Below are 14,825 nucleotides of genomic sequence, written 5' to 3'. Positions count from 1 at the left end.
AGAACTGAAAGTCACCATTTTGACTCAGAGTAGAAGGAAGATGCCCAGTTTTATGGCCGCTTCCTTTGCTTTTGAAAGTTTCTCCCAGCAAAGTTTCTCCCAGCACACTTTCTCAAATTACATCTTTACTTCTTCCTAGTTTGTAATACATATTTAACCTGCAGCTATTAGAAGGATTTTCTTCAAAGACTAAACAAATATATTATGAAATCTATTCAGTCTCTTTTGCTCTCTTAAAGATCTTTAGATTCAAACTTCAGTGTTCTCCATAGTAGATATATGTGCCTGACTGAGCGAGGAATGCAAAAGATCAAGGTTTGGCCAGTGACGGAAGGGGATTAGCTTTACTAAAATTATATGCTGAATAATTCAAGCTTCTTTTAAAGGAAAATTTAGGCATACTCTTGGCCTGGTGCTGCTGATGAGCTCTGTTGAAATGCTTTTTCAAACGTTCATCCTATCCTAAATTTAGGCAAAAATAAAGATATATATAGGAATATATATGGTTTAAGGCAGAATTTGGGTTCTGTTGCAACTTTCTATTATTATTATTAACAGCTATGTGTGGCATAGTCAGCATTTTTTTTTTAATGACTGCTGCTGTTTTCCGTGAATTTGTGTCATTTTATTTGCTTTCTTAACATTCTGTTTTTGAATCCGTGGAAAGAAATTTTAGAGTCTTTCTTCCTCTTTCATTTAAGACTGTTGGGCCTCACCGAATCTTAAAGACAAGATTTGTTTTTTGGTATGACTTGAAAATTACTCTTCAAGTGATTGTTCTTTCATGAAAAGTCAGAAAGGGCCTAATTAACAATCACAATTATAATACTGCTTCAAGATTACAAATTTGAAAGAAAGAATGCTTTTACAGTTAAATCTATCTGTGGTCTGTGTAGCCTGATCAGTAGAAGAACCTCACAATTCCATATCATTAAAACATAGATACATAGAATGTGACACCTTGGAAAATCCATCAATGACCCCAAAGCAAAAGATAACTAAGTGCCTCAGTCTTGACTTTAGATTATGTTAATTTACATTTTAGTATTTAATTTTTTGGAGAAAAATCCACATTTTCCCCTTTTAACACATATGGTATTCAATAATCTGATTAAAGGAGAGAAAGCAATACAAAACAAGTATTCTGCTTAAAATTTGGAAATAAAATAATTTCAAAGGTGTCTGGTTTTACACTCAGTAAGAGCTTATCTCAGTATATTCAAAATTAAATTTTACTAGCTGCTTAAATTTTCTCCTTTGAAATTGGAAAAGCCTTTAGGTTAGCATAGAAGTATGCTGCCTGCATTAAGTTAGCTGTACATGTTGCTGGGCAGGTTATTTAACCTCCTTGTGCTTTAATTTTCCAAACAGTAGCAATGAGGATCGTATCTCTCATTGTACTCATTTAGAGAATTAGAGGATTTTTTAAAATGTGCTATTGACACACCGAACGTCTTGGATCACAGTTTTAACTTATATCATAAAAATTTAGCTAGTATCTTTGGAAGCAAGTTCTTGAGCTAACAACTTTTTGTCTTTCATGTATTATTGATTAATATATTACAGAAATTGGTGCCTTTTCACCTATGGTATCTTAAGGTGCAAAAAAAAATATAGACACAATTTTCTGAATAAAAAATAAAAATGTATACACAGTATGTATATATATCTTCCATAACAATGAGTTGTTGTAACTCCACATTACAGTCAATTTTGTCATTGTATAGATCAGAGTTGTCTATTCCGTGAGCTGGAGAGAGATGAAGTTTCTCTTTGGTTCTTTGTGTTTTGATTCTTCCTGACACTATCTCCTTGAGTGGATTAAAATTCCTTACTAGAGATTCATCTTCCTTTTGGATCTTGAAGACTTTTGGTTTTCTGAGCCCACAGGGAAAAACTGGTATTTAAAACAAAAAACAAAAAACAAAAAACAAAAAAACCAGAGCAGGACAAAATTAGTAAAGGAGTGAAAGGAATTTTATTTGGGGCCAAGATTAGTGTTGGTGAAAGGAATCACGGTTTATGGGGAATGTTCTTCCCTTCTTTGAGAGGAGAGTGAACTGTTATTCTAAAGGGCTGGGAAGGGAGAGGGCCAAAAACCAGAGGAAAGGAGATTTTTTTTCCTAACTTTTATTGCCACCGTGACTTGACCTCTGATCTGGTGAAAGGAATTGGGAAGATTTACAGGAAATCTGGATTCCTGAGATTTCTAGGGAACAGCAAAAGTCTGACTCTGTACTGCGGAAGCAAACATCTTAATTTTTTATTCCATTATTTAAAGCAGTGGTGGACAGATTTGGGCAGGGATGTAATGTGGGCCTCTTGATGTTCTCTGTGGTTTTTGTTAATGTACTTCTCAGAGTGTGTGATCAACGTAGTGGTTCTCAGCCCTACTGGAATCACCTGGGGAGTTTAAAAAAAACCTGATATCTAGGGCACACATGAGACTAATCACATCAGAAGCTCTAGCATGGCACCTAGGCAACTTTGTTTAAACAAAAAAAGTATTTCAGATGATTCCAATATGTAGTTACAGTTGAAACCATTGGCTTAATATTTTATCTCTCCTAGGTTAAATGCTTTGGTCTCAGGATTCCTTTACAGTAGTAACAATTATCGAGGGCCACTAATAGTTTTTGTTTATGTGGATTAGTTCTATTAATATTTATTGTATTGAAAATTAAAACAGGCATTTTATAAATTTTTAATTATGGATTTGTTTTAAGACCATAGAAGTATTACAAGTTAAATAATGCATTGTTATGGAAAAAATTGCTGTGTTTTCTAAAACAAAAAGAATTTCATGAAAAGATTGGTATATTTTAACATTTAAATTTTTTTCTTTAATATCTGACTTATTAGAAAACAACTTGATTTGTTTATGCATTAAATCTGCTGTGATATGTTGTTTTGGTTGACGTATATGAAGAAATTGTAGCCTCACACAGATATATAGTAGGAAAAGGAAAGAGTATTTTAATAGCCTCTTCAGATAATTATGAATAATCTTCTTTGCTATTGAAACAAAACATGATGAGTGCTAATGTCATAAAAGCTGGCTGTAATGGATCTTTTCTCTGTGATGGAGCATTTGGAAACTATTGGTTCACTGAGTTATGCAGGTATTCCAAATGTTGACCATTTCATTATATATAATTTTTAAAAATCACATTTGTTAAAATAACTGACTTTGTCAGAAAAGCTGTTACATATCAGGGAACTGTTAAACTTATGATAGCAGATACAAATTTTATAAAATTCCAATTTTCGCTTGAAAGATCCAGTTTTATTCTTGGCAACACATACTGTCTGTCAGTTATCGTCCTTGAAGGCATAGGCACACTTTATTCATTTTGAACAAATGTCTGCCAAATAGCCAAGCCTGAGTAATCACAGAGTATCAGTCGATTATTCCTTCAAGTCAAAGTAGAATTTTATGGAAAAAAGCAGAGAGCTCACCACGCAACTCAAAACAATTATTCAAGTGATTTTCCTTGAGACAAAACTTGTCCTTCAGTACGCAGCAGAAACACAATAATCAATTAATCCAAGATAAATGAGAAAAAGTGGTAAAAATGAACAAAGAGCCATAAAAAACAATAAAATAATGCCATTTGATATTCTTAAGTGAGACTGGCTGTTTTTCTTTTCTTTTGTCTTTCTGTCTGTCTTTTTTCTTTTCTGTTTTTACTGTATAGGGCAGTAAAGAATGCAAGGATTACAAGCACAGTTTTTTTTTTTAACAGTATAATTTTGTGTTCTATCTTGACAAGTGCTAAGATGCTAGCAGTCTTACCCACCATTGCTTTATTGCTTTTGCAACATCAATGCAAGTTAATATAGTAAAAAACCAAACCTTGCTTTTGTATTATTATAAAAATTGATTTGACCTTGCAGACTTCCAAAAGGGTCTTAGGGAATCCTAAGGATCATATTTTGAGATATGCTTTTTTAATACAACTTTCTGGTCATTACTGCTCTAGTCCAATAGTGTCACTTTAAAGGTAAGACTAGGTGTGTGAAAATCCTAACACCGAACTAGATGGTGAAGAGCATTTTTAGCAGTTGGGTCCTTAATGTGCTTCAAATCACAGTATAGAATCTATACTGTTACAGAAATGGCAGGCCAGCCAAGAAACAAACACCACTCGGAGGGAGGGTTGGAGTACTCAGGTTTATTATGCCGGCGAGCTCAGAGGGGCTATCGCTCCAGAGCTCTGAGCGCCTCCGGGAAGTGTAAGTGAGGTTTTATAGGGTCTCTTACAAGCTTGGGGTCCATCAACCATTGAGTGAGTACAGCTAGGCAGTATCATAAAAGCAGAAGCAAAGGGTTGCTTGCAGTAACCCGAAACCAGTCTAGCAAGGTGAAACTTAAAATTCATGAGTTAACTTAAAATGCATGAGTTTAGCCCAGCCCAGTCTTGGCCCAGCCCAACCTTTTCCTTCTCATTCCCCTCTCTTGATGCTTTTACAACCCAGGTTGGGTAAGCGTCATCCTCCGTCTGTTGTAGAGGCTCATAATTGGAAGCTAACATCTGGAGCTTTATAGCCTCTATCCGCTGACGAAACAGATCAGGAAGTTTAAGATACAGGGCCCAAATAGTAGAGCTGCACAAATTAGGAGCAAGGGACTTATGAATGGTGCCAGCCAGGAAGTCCAGCTCCAGGGGCCTGTCCATGGATCCTTATCCGAAATATATTTTCTCTGTTCCACCCAGTCCTGCAGCTCCTGGACCATCCCTCTTTCAATCCCTGATTGGTTGGCATAAAAACAGCACTCTTCATTAAGGAAGAGGCATAGTACCCCCTTTTCAGCAGTGAGTAGGTCTAGACCCATTCTGTTCTGTACTACCTTGCCCAAGGAGTCAGTCCAATTTTGCAGAGCCCCCACGGTTTCTGCCACACGTTGGAAGTCTTGAGTAAATTCTCCTGTAATGCCAATAATGGTAATGGGAGGATGAGGCTATGCCACCAATTCCAGTGCCTACCCCTGTTGCTATTCCAAGTCCTATGAGCAAGAGGATCAGTTGTATGGCCCGCTTCACTCTTCTTGGCTGTTGGTGAGCAACAACTGGGACGGGAAGGCTCTGGTTGCTGGGCAGAATATCTATCTGGAGGGTGAGATAGGCTAACGCACATAGCCCTGTCCAATTTGCGGGAAGGCATCGGTAGGCAAGCTTGCCACACACGAGATAAGCCCCAACCTTGGTGGGTTGAACACCAACCTTGGGTGGGTTGGCAGCCCTGTTCCATACAGTGAGAGGTCTTATTACATTGATTTATGGTCCGATTGCCTCCTAATGGACTGGTTCCATTGCTGAAATAACATTCTGGTGCCTTGTAGGCGAGCTGTACCCAGCTTAGCCTAGGACTCCTAGTGGTAGAAGTGGTATCACCATTAGTCGTGGTGAAAACCTTAGTGAGGTTTGCCACAGGCAGAGCTAGGTGCTGGATGGGACCGGATGCAAGCAAAGCCAGCAATCTTTAGCCAGGTTCAGATTGGAGTGATTGAGAATCCCATGGGCCGCAGCCAACAGCCCATCTATATGTGGGTCTAGGCTTTGGGGCTCTGTCAGAGATGGTAACTTTAGTGGGCCCCTCTGTGGTGGAGAAGGGGGGCCCACAAAATCAAAATCTTCCTTGTCTAGTTTGGGATCGGGATACTGTCTACCCTGTTGTGTTCTCTGGGGCGTGCTGCATAATTCATTTCTCATGTCTTCTATCTCCTCATCCCAGTGCTCACTGGTCAAAGACACCAGTAACATCAGTAGCATTAACCCTATGATTATCTTAGACATAATGCTGTGGTGATGAAACTAGTTATAACAAGGTATAAAATAGCTATCAGGATCTTATGGCCTATATTCCAGTCAGGTGAGGCGGTGCTGGCCGGCTCCATTGCCAATAAGCAGGCTAGTACAGCAAACAAGGAAAAAGGCAAAGGAGCACAAGAGGAATACATTCAGCAGTTTCGCTTAGTTTTCCTCAGGCTTCGGCCGTGCGTTGACTAGGCAGCTTCCGGGTGTGTCTAGAGCAGGGCTTGTTGATCCTTTTCTGATCTCTCTTGATCTTGATCTTGAGCGGGTCTCCTAGGACACTCTCAATTTTCCAGGGACACTCTGTCTCAGGTGAAATCACTCTCTTAACCCTGGAGTGGTGGATCCACGGGACGATTCCTGTAACCTTAACAGCTGCTGGGGTAGTTAGTACAACTAAATATGGTCCCTTCCACGTTGGTTTCAGGGGTTCCTTTTTCCAGTCCTTCACTCATACTTGGTCTCCCAGTTCGTGGGGATGCAACTGGATTCCTAGTGAGATGGGGGTTCTTTCTATTACCCAACTCCAGATCTCCTGTACGACTTGTCCTCACCCTTGTAACTGGCAATGGAGCTCTAAATTTCCTGCCTCTGGGGTGGTGTTTCCTACTTTGACTATGGGTGGGGGCCACCCGTAGAGAATCTCAAATGGGGTGTACCTGATGTTAAATCTTGGGGTGCATCAAATTCACAACAGAGCCAAGGGCAAAATGTCCACCCAAGGGAGCTGAGTTTCTTGGCTGATTTTGGTTATAATTTGTTTCAGAGTCCTGTTCATTCATTCCACTTTCCTGGAGCTTTGGGGTCGATATGTTGTGTGTAAATTCCAATGGATGTTCAGTGCTTTTGCCACTTGTATAACCTCTGCCATGAAGGTGGGTCCACTGTTGGACCTGATGGAGGTAGGCATTCCAAATTGAGGGATAACATTCCTGAGGAGAACCTTTGTGACCTCTCTTGCTTTTTCAGTCCTGATGGGGTAGGTTTCTACCCATCCTGTGAAGGTACAGACGAAAACCAGTAGGTATTTATATCCCCTACTGGGCCCAAGTTCAGTAAAACCTACTTCTAAGTCTTCGAAGGGAGCCAGTCCGCATTGTTGTATTCCCATTGGCCCAGTAGGCCCTTGTTTTGGGTTGTTTTGAGCACAGAGCAAACAGCATTGAGAGACTGATGCACATAAAGTGGGGAGGCGAGAAATCAGAAAATATCGCTTTAGGAGGGTCTCCAGAGCCATTTTTCCCATGTGGGTGGCTTCATGTTGTTTGACTATGTGGTAGGCCAGGTGCTCTGGGACGAATATTCTCCCACCTGCCATGATCCACCATCCATCCTTTCCTTTTTTACCTTGTTCTGTTTGTGCCCACTTGTTTACATCCTGGCTGTATTCTGGGGAAGTGGGTAACTCTGGCGCTGCCATAATTGTGGTTACCGGCTATTCCCAGGCAGCTACCTCTTTTGCCTTTTGATCAGCCAGCCTGTTACCTTGGCTCACAGGGTCATTTCCTTTTTGGTGTCCCTTACAATGGATAACGGCCACTTCCTTCGGATCCCATACTGCCTCCAGTAACTATAGGATTTTTTTCTTTGTTCTTGATTTCCTTTCCCCCAGCAGTCAAAATTCCTCTCTCCTTATAGATGGCTCCATGTACATGAAGGGTTGCAAAAGCATATTTGGAGTCTGTATATATATTGACTCGCTTTCCTTTTCCTTCTCTTAGTGCCTGGACCACAGCCCAAATCTCTGCTTGCTGGGCAGACCATCCCGGGGGAAGGGGTTCTGACTTGATCACATCACAGGTTGTTGTGACGGCATATCCTGCCCACCGTTGTCCATCTTGCACGTAACTGCTGCTGTCCGTAAAGAGCTCCAGGTCTGGGTTTTGGAGGGGCATGTCGGTCAGAACAGGCCTGCTTGCGTATACTTTTTCAATGACTTCCTCACAGTCATGGTCAGGCTGTCCTTTCACTTAAGGTAGGTAAATGGCTGGGTTTAAGGTTCGTACAGTCTCCAGGCGCACCCTTGGATTCTCACATAACATCTCCTGGTAGTGGGTCATCCTTGCATTCGTTATCCACTTGTAACCTGGGCTGTTCATCAGGGTCACCACGGAGCAGGGCACTCTTATGTTTATAGTCTGTCCCAGCGTGAGTTTGTCTGCCTCATTGACCAGGAGGGCTGTGGCAGCGAGGGCCCACAGATAGGGTGGCCATCCTGATGCCACTGGGTCCAGTCTTTTGGACAAATAGGCCACAGGGCTCTGGCATGGTCTCACATTCTGAGTCAGGACTCTGAGAGCGACCTGATCGCTTCCATGTACAAACAGGTTGAATTCCCGTGTCACATCTGGCAGGCCCAATGCCGAAGCCTGTATCAATAATTCTTTTAGTTGCCTGAAGGCGTTTTCTTGTTTAGTTTCCCACTGGAGGGCTTCCTTCCTTGACCCAGCAGTAGCCTCATATAGGGGCTTGGCTATCCTTGAAAATCCAGGAATCCAGATCCAGCAGGAACCGGCTGCACCTAGGAGTTCCTGTAGTTTCCTTTCTGTTTGTGGTCTCGGTATGGCGCAAATAACTTGTTTTCGTTCTGGCTGCAAGGCTTGGTGTCCTTTTGAGATAATGACTCCCAGGTATTTGACTGTCTTCTTGCAGATTTGGGCCCTTTTCCATGAGACCTTGTATCCCGTCGTCTGGAGTAACTCCAGAAAGGCTCGAGTTCCTCTCCAACAGTCTTCTTCTCCTGGACTGGCTAGTAACAAATCGTCCACATATTGGAGCAGGGTGCAGTTCAGCGTTTCCCCAGGGAATTTTACAAGGTCTGTGGCTAGTGCCTCTCCGAACAGGGTGGGTGAGTTTTTAAACCCTTGGGGAAGGCACGTCCAAGTCAGTTGGGTTTTCCTCCCTGCATGAGGATCCTGTCATTCAAATGCGAATATGGAGTGGCTCACCAGTGAGAGTCAAAGGCAGAAGAAAGTGTCTTTAAGGTCCAGACATGTGAACCATCTGGCACTTGTGGGAATGAGGCCTAGGAGAGTATATGGGCTTGGCACCACTGGGTGTATGGTGATGGTTACTTCGTTGACCTTCTGTAGGTCCTGAACTGGTCTATAGTCTGTTCCCTCTGCTTTCTTTACTGGGAGCAACGGTGTGTTCCAAGGAGATCTGCATTCAGTTAAGATTCCCTCTTGCCGTAGGTGCTGTATGTGCTTCTGGATTCTTAGGTGTGCCTCTTGAGGCATAGGGTATTGTCTCTGCCTGACTGGGCTAGCTCCAGGCTTGAGGTCAATTACTAGTGGTGCTTGATTACGTGCTAGGCCTGGTGGCCCATTTTCAGCTCAGACCGATGGGAACTCTTCCATGAGCCCATCAGGGTTTTTCTTGGGGCGGGGGGGATTCACTATTTTCATACAAATGCCATTCCTCCTCTCGGGGAACGGAGATAGCCAGGATCATGGACCCTCCCTGGAGGGTCAGGTATGCTTGTTTCCCGGGGACGAAGGTAATTTGAGCCCCCAATTTAGATAGAAGGTCTCTTCTGAGCAATGGTATCAGGCATTCAGGCAAGTATAAAAATTTACGTGTCACTAGATGGCCCCCTACTTGACAGGATCGTGGTTGGCAGAAATGGCAGGCAGTTGAGTCCCCAGTAGCCCCTATAATGGTCACCTTTCTCTTGGTCAGGGGGGCTACAGGCTGGGTCACCACAGAATACTCTGCTCCTGTGTCCACCATAAAAGTCATTTGCTGGCTCCCTATCAACATCTTCACCCTGGGTTCCCGGGGGCCCAGGGTCAGGGAGCCCGGTCTTTCCTATTCTGAGTCGATTCTGGCCAGTCTGATGAGGTAGGTAGGTAGGCTTCTTGAGGGGTGCTCTCTTCCCATCCTTTCTGTTTGGGCACTCGTTCTTCCAGGGTCCTGTCTCCTGGCAGTATGCACACTGGTCTCGGCTCAAGGGCATCCAGGGTCGGGGTCCCCTTATCCGAGGTGGTGCAGGGTTCTGGTCGAAGCCTATTTTCCCCAGGGCTGCTGCAAGGAGTGCTGCTTTCTGCTTCATTTGCTGGTTTGCTTCTCATTTGCCTTCCCGTTCTCGGTTTACAAAAATCTTGTTTGCTACTTCCAGCAGCTGAGTTGCATTTATCCCTGCGAATCCAACCAGTTTCTGGAGTTTCCGGCATATATCTGGGCACGACTGGGCAGCGTTGACCATCCGCTGGTTTTCTTGGGCTTCAGGGTCAAATGGGGTATAGAGTCAGAATGCTTCACAGAGTCTCTCATAGAAGTCAGTGAGTGTTTCATCTGGCCTCTGGGTCACTGTGGTTGTTTTAGACTATTAGTCGGCTTCTTGGCTCCTGCTCTTAGTCCTTGTAGGATGGCTTCTCGGTACTCATGTAGTGCTTCTCTTCCTTCTTGGGTGATAAAGTCCCAATTTGGTCTGGTGTCAGGGGCCGCGTCATGGTCCACCCCTCAACATCCAGTGTGTCCCCAGGGGCTTGGCCCTGTAGCCATTTTTGTGCTTCAGTGAGAATGCGTCTCCTTTCCTCTGTATTGAAAAGGATCAGAAGCAGCTGGCAAACATCTTCCCAGATGGTCCAGTGAGAATAAAAGATAGACTCTACAAGGCCAATCATAGCCTGTGGTTTTTCAGAGTAGGAAGGAGAATGATGGCGCCAATTGAGAAGGTCTGTAGTGCTAAAGGGTTGGTAGTAGAATATGGGGCACCCGGGTTGAACAGTCCCATCTTCCCCAACTTTCTGTGGCCCGTGTGTCTCCCGCAGCGGCATTTGGAGGGCCCATGGTGCTGGTCTCCCAGCTTGTGCTGAGCAGTCTCTTCCTACTGGCTCAGGCTGGGGGTCAGGCTCTGCCTCTGGGTCCTCACATTGGGGAGCTGGTGATACAGGTGGTGGCGGTGTCTCCAGTGGGACCGGAGGTGTCGGTGCCCCGGGGACATATGGAGGGGGCAGGCATGTCTCATCGTCTGTGTCTCCCTGGAAAATAGGCTTTTCTCTATCTGTCTTTTTGGCTTGGACCGGCTGAGCTGCTAGTATCTTGCATTGTCCAGGTCCATTTGAGTAGAATTGAATTCATGGGGGTAGAGTCTGGGCAATATTCTGCCAGGAGTCAATGTAAGGGAATTGATCTGGGTGGCCTGGGGTTCAAGTAATTATTTGATAGACTGCTTGCACTGTTGCTAAGTCCAAAGTTCCTCCTGAGGGCCATCTGACTCCAAAGGTTGGCCATTCAAGCTCATACAAAGTACAGAGCTTGCCAGGGGCCATTCAAACTCCATAGTCTCCTGAGAACCCCTTTTTGAAATTCTTAATCATGTAGTCTAGGGTGGTGGGTTTTGACTTTGAGCCTCCCATTTCGTCTAGGTGTTTTAAGGATGGTAAGTCTGTTGCTTTGGGTGCTTGGGAAGGTAGCCTTTATATCTCCTCCTTCTCCACTCTTCAAAGCACTGGAGTTCTCAGAAGGACCGCGCTCTTGCTGGCTCTGTGAGTCGTTTGAAGGCTAACTTGGTCAAAGAGTCTGGGCTCCAGCCGTGGCTGACGTCTCTAAAGCCCAAGGCAAGAGCCAGCTCCAGGGGCTTCCTCACCAAATCCTCCCTTTATCCTGAACTAACGTACCAAAGGGACTGGGACTGACGCTTGATGGCTAAACAAATGGACTAGAAAGGGGACTTCTAAGGCCAGGTGAGCCCAGTCTTGAAGAAATCTCTGTTCTAAACTCAAGTCCTGAGAGTCTGAGGTTAGGCAAAAGGGACACCCATTAGGTCAGTTCAGGAGCTGGGACAGCAAGTCTCGGGTGTTCTGTGACAGAGGTAGGTAAGAGACTTTCTCAAAGAAATGGTGGCCTAGCCTCTGGAGGCACAGGGGGCACTGACTCATCGGCCATTTTATGTCCCTTTCCCTCTGGTGTGGCCACCCTGTGCCGGTGTCACAGACAAGACAAGGGAGGGATTTCGCTGCATCCGCCTGGCTGCTCCCCTCGTGGGGACTAAGGTGCCTCTTAGCTTTAGCGGGTCAGTATAAGCCGCTGACTCCGATCGATACCCTGAGGGGCCGATACCGCCCTGAGCTGTATGAGGTCACCACAGAACTGCAGGTTGGGACTCACTCAGACTCTGTAGCCAGAATCTGTGGAGCTACAAACTTGAGCCTGATCGCATGCTTTTCAGGCTGCACATTCACACACACACACAGAGGTTAACAGTCCTCCCACATTATCCTGAAACCTGGTGCACCATTCGGGTGCAGGAGGGGATCAGCCTCCTCTTCTGTCCACTGGGACAGGACCTGATTTTAATCCTGGGGTCCTACCTTGTCTGGACAGTTGCCTGGTGAGTCTGTCTGTCCCTCCACCGAGTCTGGCTGAGGTCTGGCCTCACGGGGGGCTGAGCCACCGTGGCAAAAGAGAACCTGGAATACCGTCAGGTGGTGCCACCTTGTTCGTCACCAGAGTCTTGTCCCCCGATTGGCCAGAACCACCAGTCCAGCATCTCAAGGGGCTGGCGTTGTTGAATCTCACTGGGGCCTCCAGAAATGTTACAGAAATGGCAGGCCAGCCAAGAAACAAACACCACTCGGAGGGAGGGTTGGAGTACTCAGGTTTATTATGCTGGCGAGCTCAGAGGGGCTATCGCTCCAGAGCTCTGAGCGCCTCCGGGAAGTGTGAGTGAGGTTTTATAGGGTCGCTTACAAGCTCGGGGTCCATCAACCAATAGGGTGAGTATAGCTAGGCAGTATCATAAAAGCAGAAGCAAAGGGTTGCTTGCAGTAACCCGAAACCAGTCTAGCAAGGTGAAACTTAAAATTCATGAGTTAACTTAAAATTTATGTGTTAGCCCAGCCCAGTCTTGGCCCAGCCCAAGCTTTTCCTGCTCAATACCATATTAAAGATGATAACCACTCCACTTGTAACTAATGCTGTCACTGCATACACAAGTGATTTTTTACGTGATGAAAAACAGGGCCTGGAATTGTTAAATTAAATGTAATAGTTATGAGTTACCTTCCGTAGAAGGAGTTGAAGATGGGAAAAATTGCAGTAGGGAAAAAAATATCAGACAGGAGGAATTTCTGAAAGTTTCCAGAATGAAGGAGGACAGAAAAGAAGAATGAATGAAGAAAAGGGGAAGATGGATATTTAGGGTATAAAGCACAAGAAAAGATACAAATAAAGAAGGGAGGGACACATAAATAGAGTTGTATTGGATCTGTAGATTTATGGAAAGTTGTCAGAAAAGCCCACTGGTATAAAAAACAATTTTCTAAAATCAGCTTCACTTACTATGCAAAGTGTTTTAGATTTGTATGCCTTACATCATACGGGTGCATTAGTAGCAGACACAGAGATGTACTGTTCAGATCCCTTTCAGTGAAGGACTCTGTTCCAGCTGTTGGAGTGCTGTTGGCTGACAGCCTCTAGCTGTCAGGTCTTTTGGCTGCAGATTGCTGCTTGTAGGAAGTCACCCCATTGAGGTGAGGGTATAAAGTTCCAGCCATTTTGGCTCACTTTGGGACAACTCTGACAGTCACTTCAGCTCCAGGGCTCTCCACAGGGTTGGGTGAGGCTGTGGGGTGAGGGTGGAGGGTTACTTCCCTGCCGACTCTTCCCTCTGCCTGGTCCTATTCCTCCCTCCCCTCCCACAGGGGTTTGTCCCAAGGACACTCCCTAATACACATCCTGAATGCTAAACCCTGTCTCAGAGTCCACTTCCTGTAGATCCCAAACTGCAACAGCATTTTATTGACTTAAATATAATCAAAACTGGAGAAAATTGGAGATCTCTAAGCAATGGAAGATAATCATCAAAATTATGTGTTAACATTTTAACTCATGCGTTTCTTTCTTTCTTATTTCGAATTGCTTATACTTAGCATATCATCTTTAACATTTTGTTTCATATAGGTTTGCTATTTCTACCTTCCCTTTCTTATAGAAATCATGTTGTGGAAAGATAAAAAGGTAATTGGGTAAGAAAAACAACCATGCTGTTTCTTACCCAGCCACTCAGAAAACCCACTAATTCAAGTTTGGTCTAAGCAGCAAAAGAGAAAATATATTGGGAGTTGTGATAGCAGTTTTGTCCTCAGTATACACCAACAGAAAGTTCTGAGGTGCTCCGATTATCAGAAGAACTGTCCATGGATGTTCTAAAGAAGCTATTTAACTTTCTTTGAGCCTGAAGATTTAAATTGTCACAAAACTCTCAGACATGAATAAGATTAGTAATTTTGAAGATCAGGGAAGTAGATACTTCCACCCTGTCTTCCCCTGTAGCTCCAGAGGAGGGCAGACAGTATATTCCCAGGTCAGCCCTCTCCTGTTTTAAACTCACTCTGACAGCCAAGCTCAAGAAGATAGAGTGGGTGAGCCTTCTGGCAGGCTCCATTACCTTCAGACCTTTGCTCTCTGTGAAACACGTCTGTTTCAGTGTCCTTGTTTTGATTTTTTTCTGGGATCTATATGTTACCAGGAGATGGATGACTCAGGGCAGCCCACACCCTGATCCTCACTGTGGAAGAAAAAGAGGAAGGTGAAATAATTGTCCTGACAATTTAGACTAGAAACCTACAGATAAAACTGAGATACTGTTTTGTTTCTAAGATTATCTCCGTAACAGTGATCTTTGATGTTACGAAGTAAATACAGTCGTATTTAGCTTTTCCTATTGGGTATGGATTGGAGGAGATGGCTGCCTAAACAGCCACTGTGAACATTCTAGATCTTACTTATTTCAGAAAATTACTTCAACCACACTTCTCAGTTTGGAAGTATTAGTCTGTCCCCTACAAAGCAAGGTAACTATTTGTAAGGAAAAAAAAGGGGGGGGGGAGAAGATATGATGAGCTCTTATAAAGGAAATACTTTAAGGGTTCCAATTCAGGCTTTGTTCAGGGGATACCAGTTTCTTCATCTGTAAAATGGGATTAATACTTACTTCAAATGGTTATGAAGATTAAATACAGGAACATCGGGAAAGCACCTAGGACAGTGGCTGGTACAGAA

At 44.1% G+C, this 14,825-nt stretch overlaps 1 long non-coding RNA gene across 1 annotated transcript; it reads right to left on the bottom strand.

The window, feature by feature from the left end:
* Positions 1–12,403: 12,403 nt before the first annotated feature.
* On the bottom strand, positions 12,404–14,325 carry LOC140685742 (uncharacterized). Its single transcript, XR_012059120.1, has 2 exons — positions 14,212–14,325; positions 12,404–13,386 (listed from the first exon to the last, which is right to left on the bottom strand). It is a non-coding gene; the product is annotated as an uncharacterized lncRNA (long non-coding RNA).
* Positions 14,326–14,825: the final 500 nt, after the last annotated feature.

The sequence above is a fragment of the Vicugna pacos genome, chromosome 15, assembly GCF_048564905.1.
Source record: "Vicugna pacos chromosome 15, VicPac4, whole genome shotgun sequence".
In the NCBI taxonomy this organism is placed as follows: Eukaryota; Metazoa; Chordata; class Mammalia; order Artiodactyla; family Camelidae; genus Vicugna; species Vicugna pacos.
Note: the sequence above shows the minus strand (reverse complement) of the source record. Positions and strands in the feature narration are given on the sequence as shown.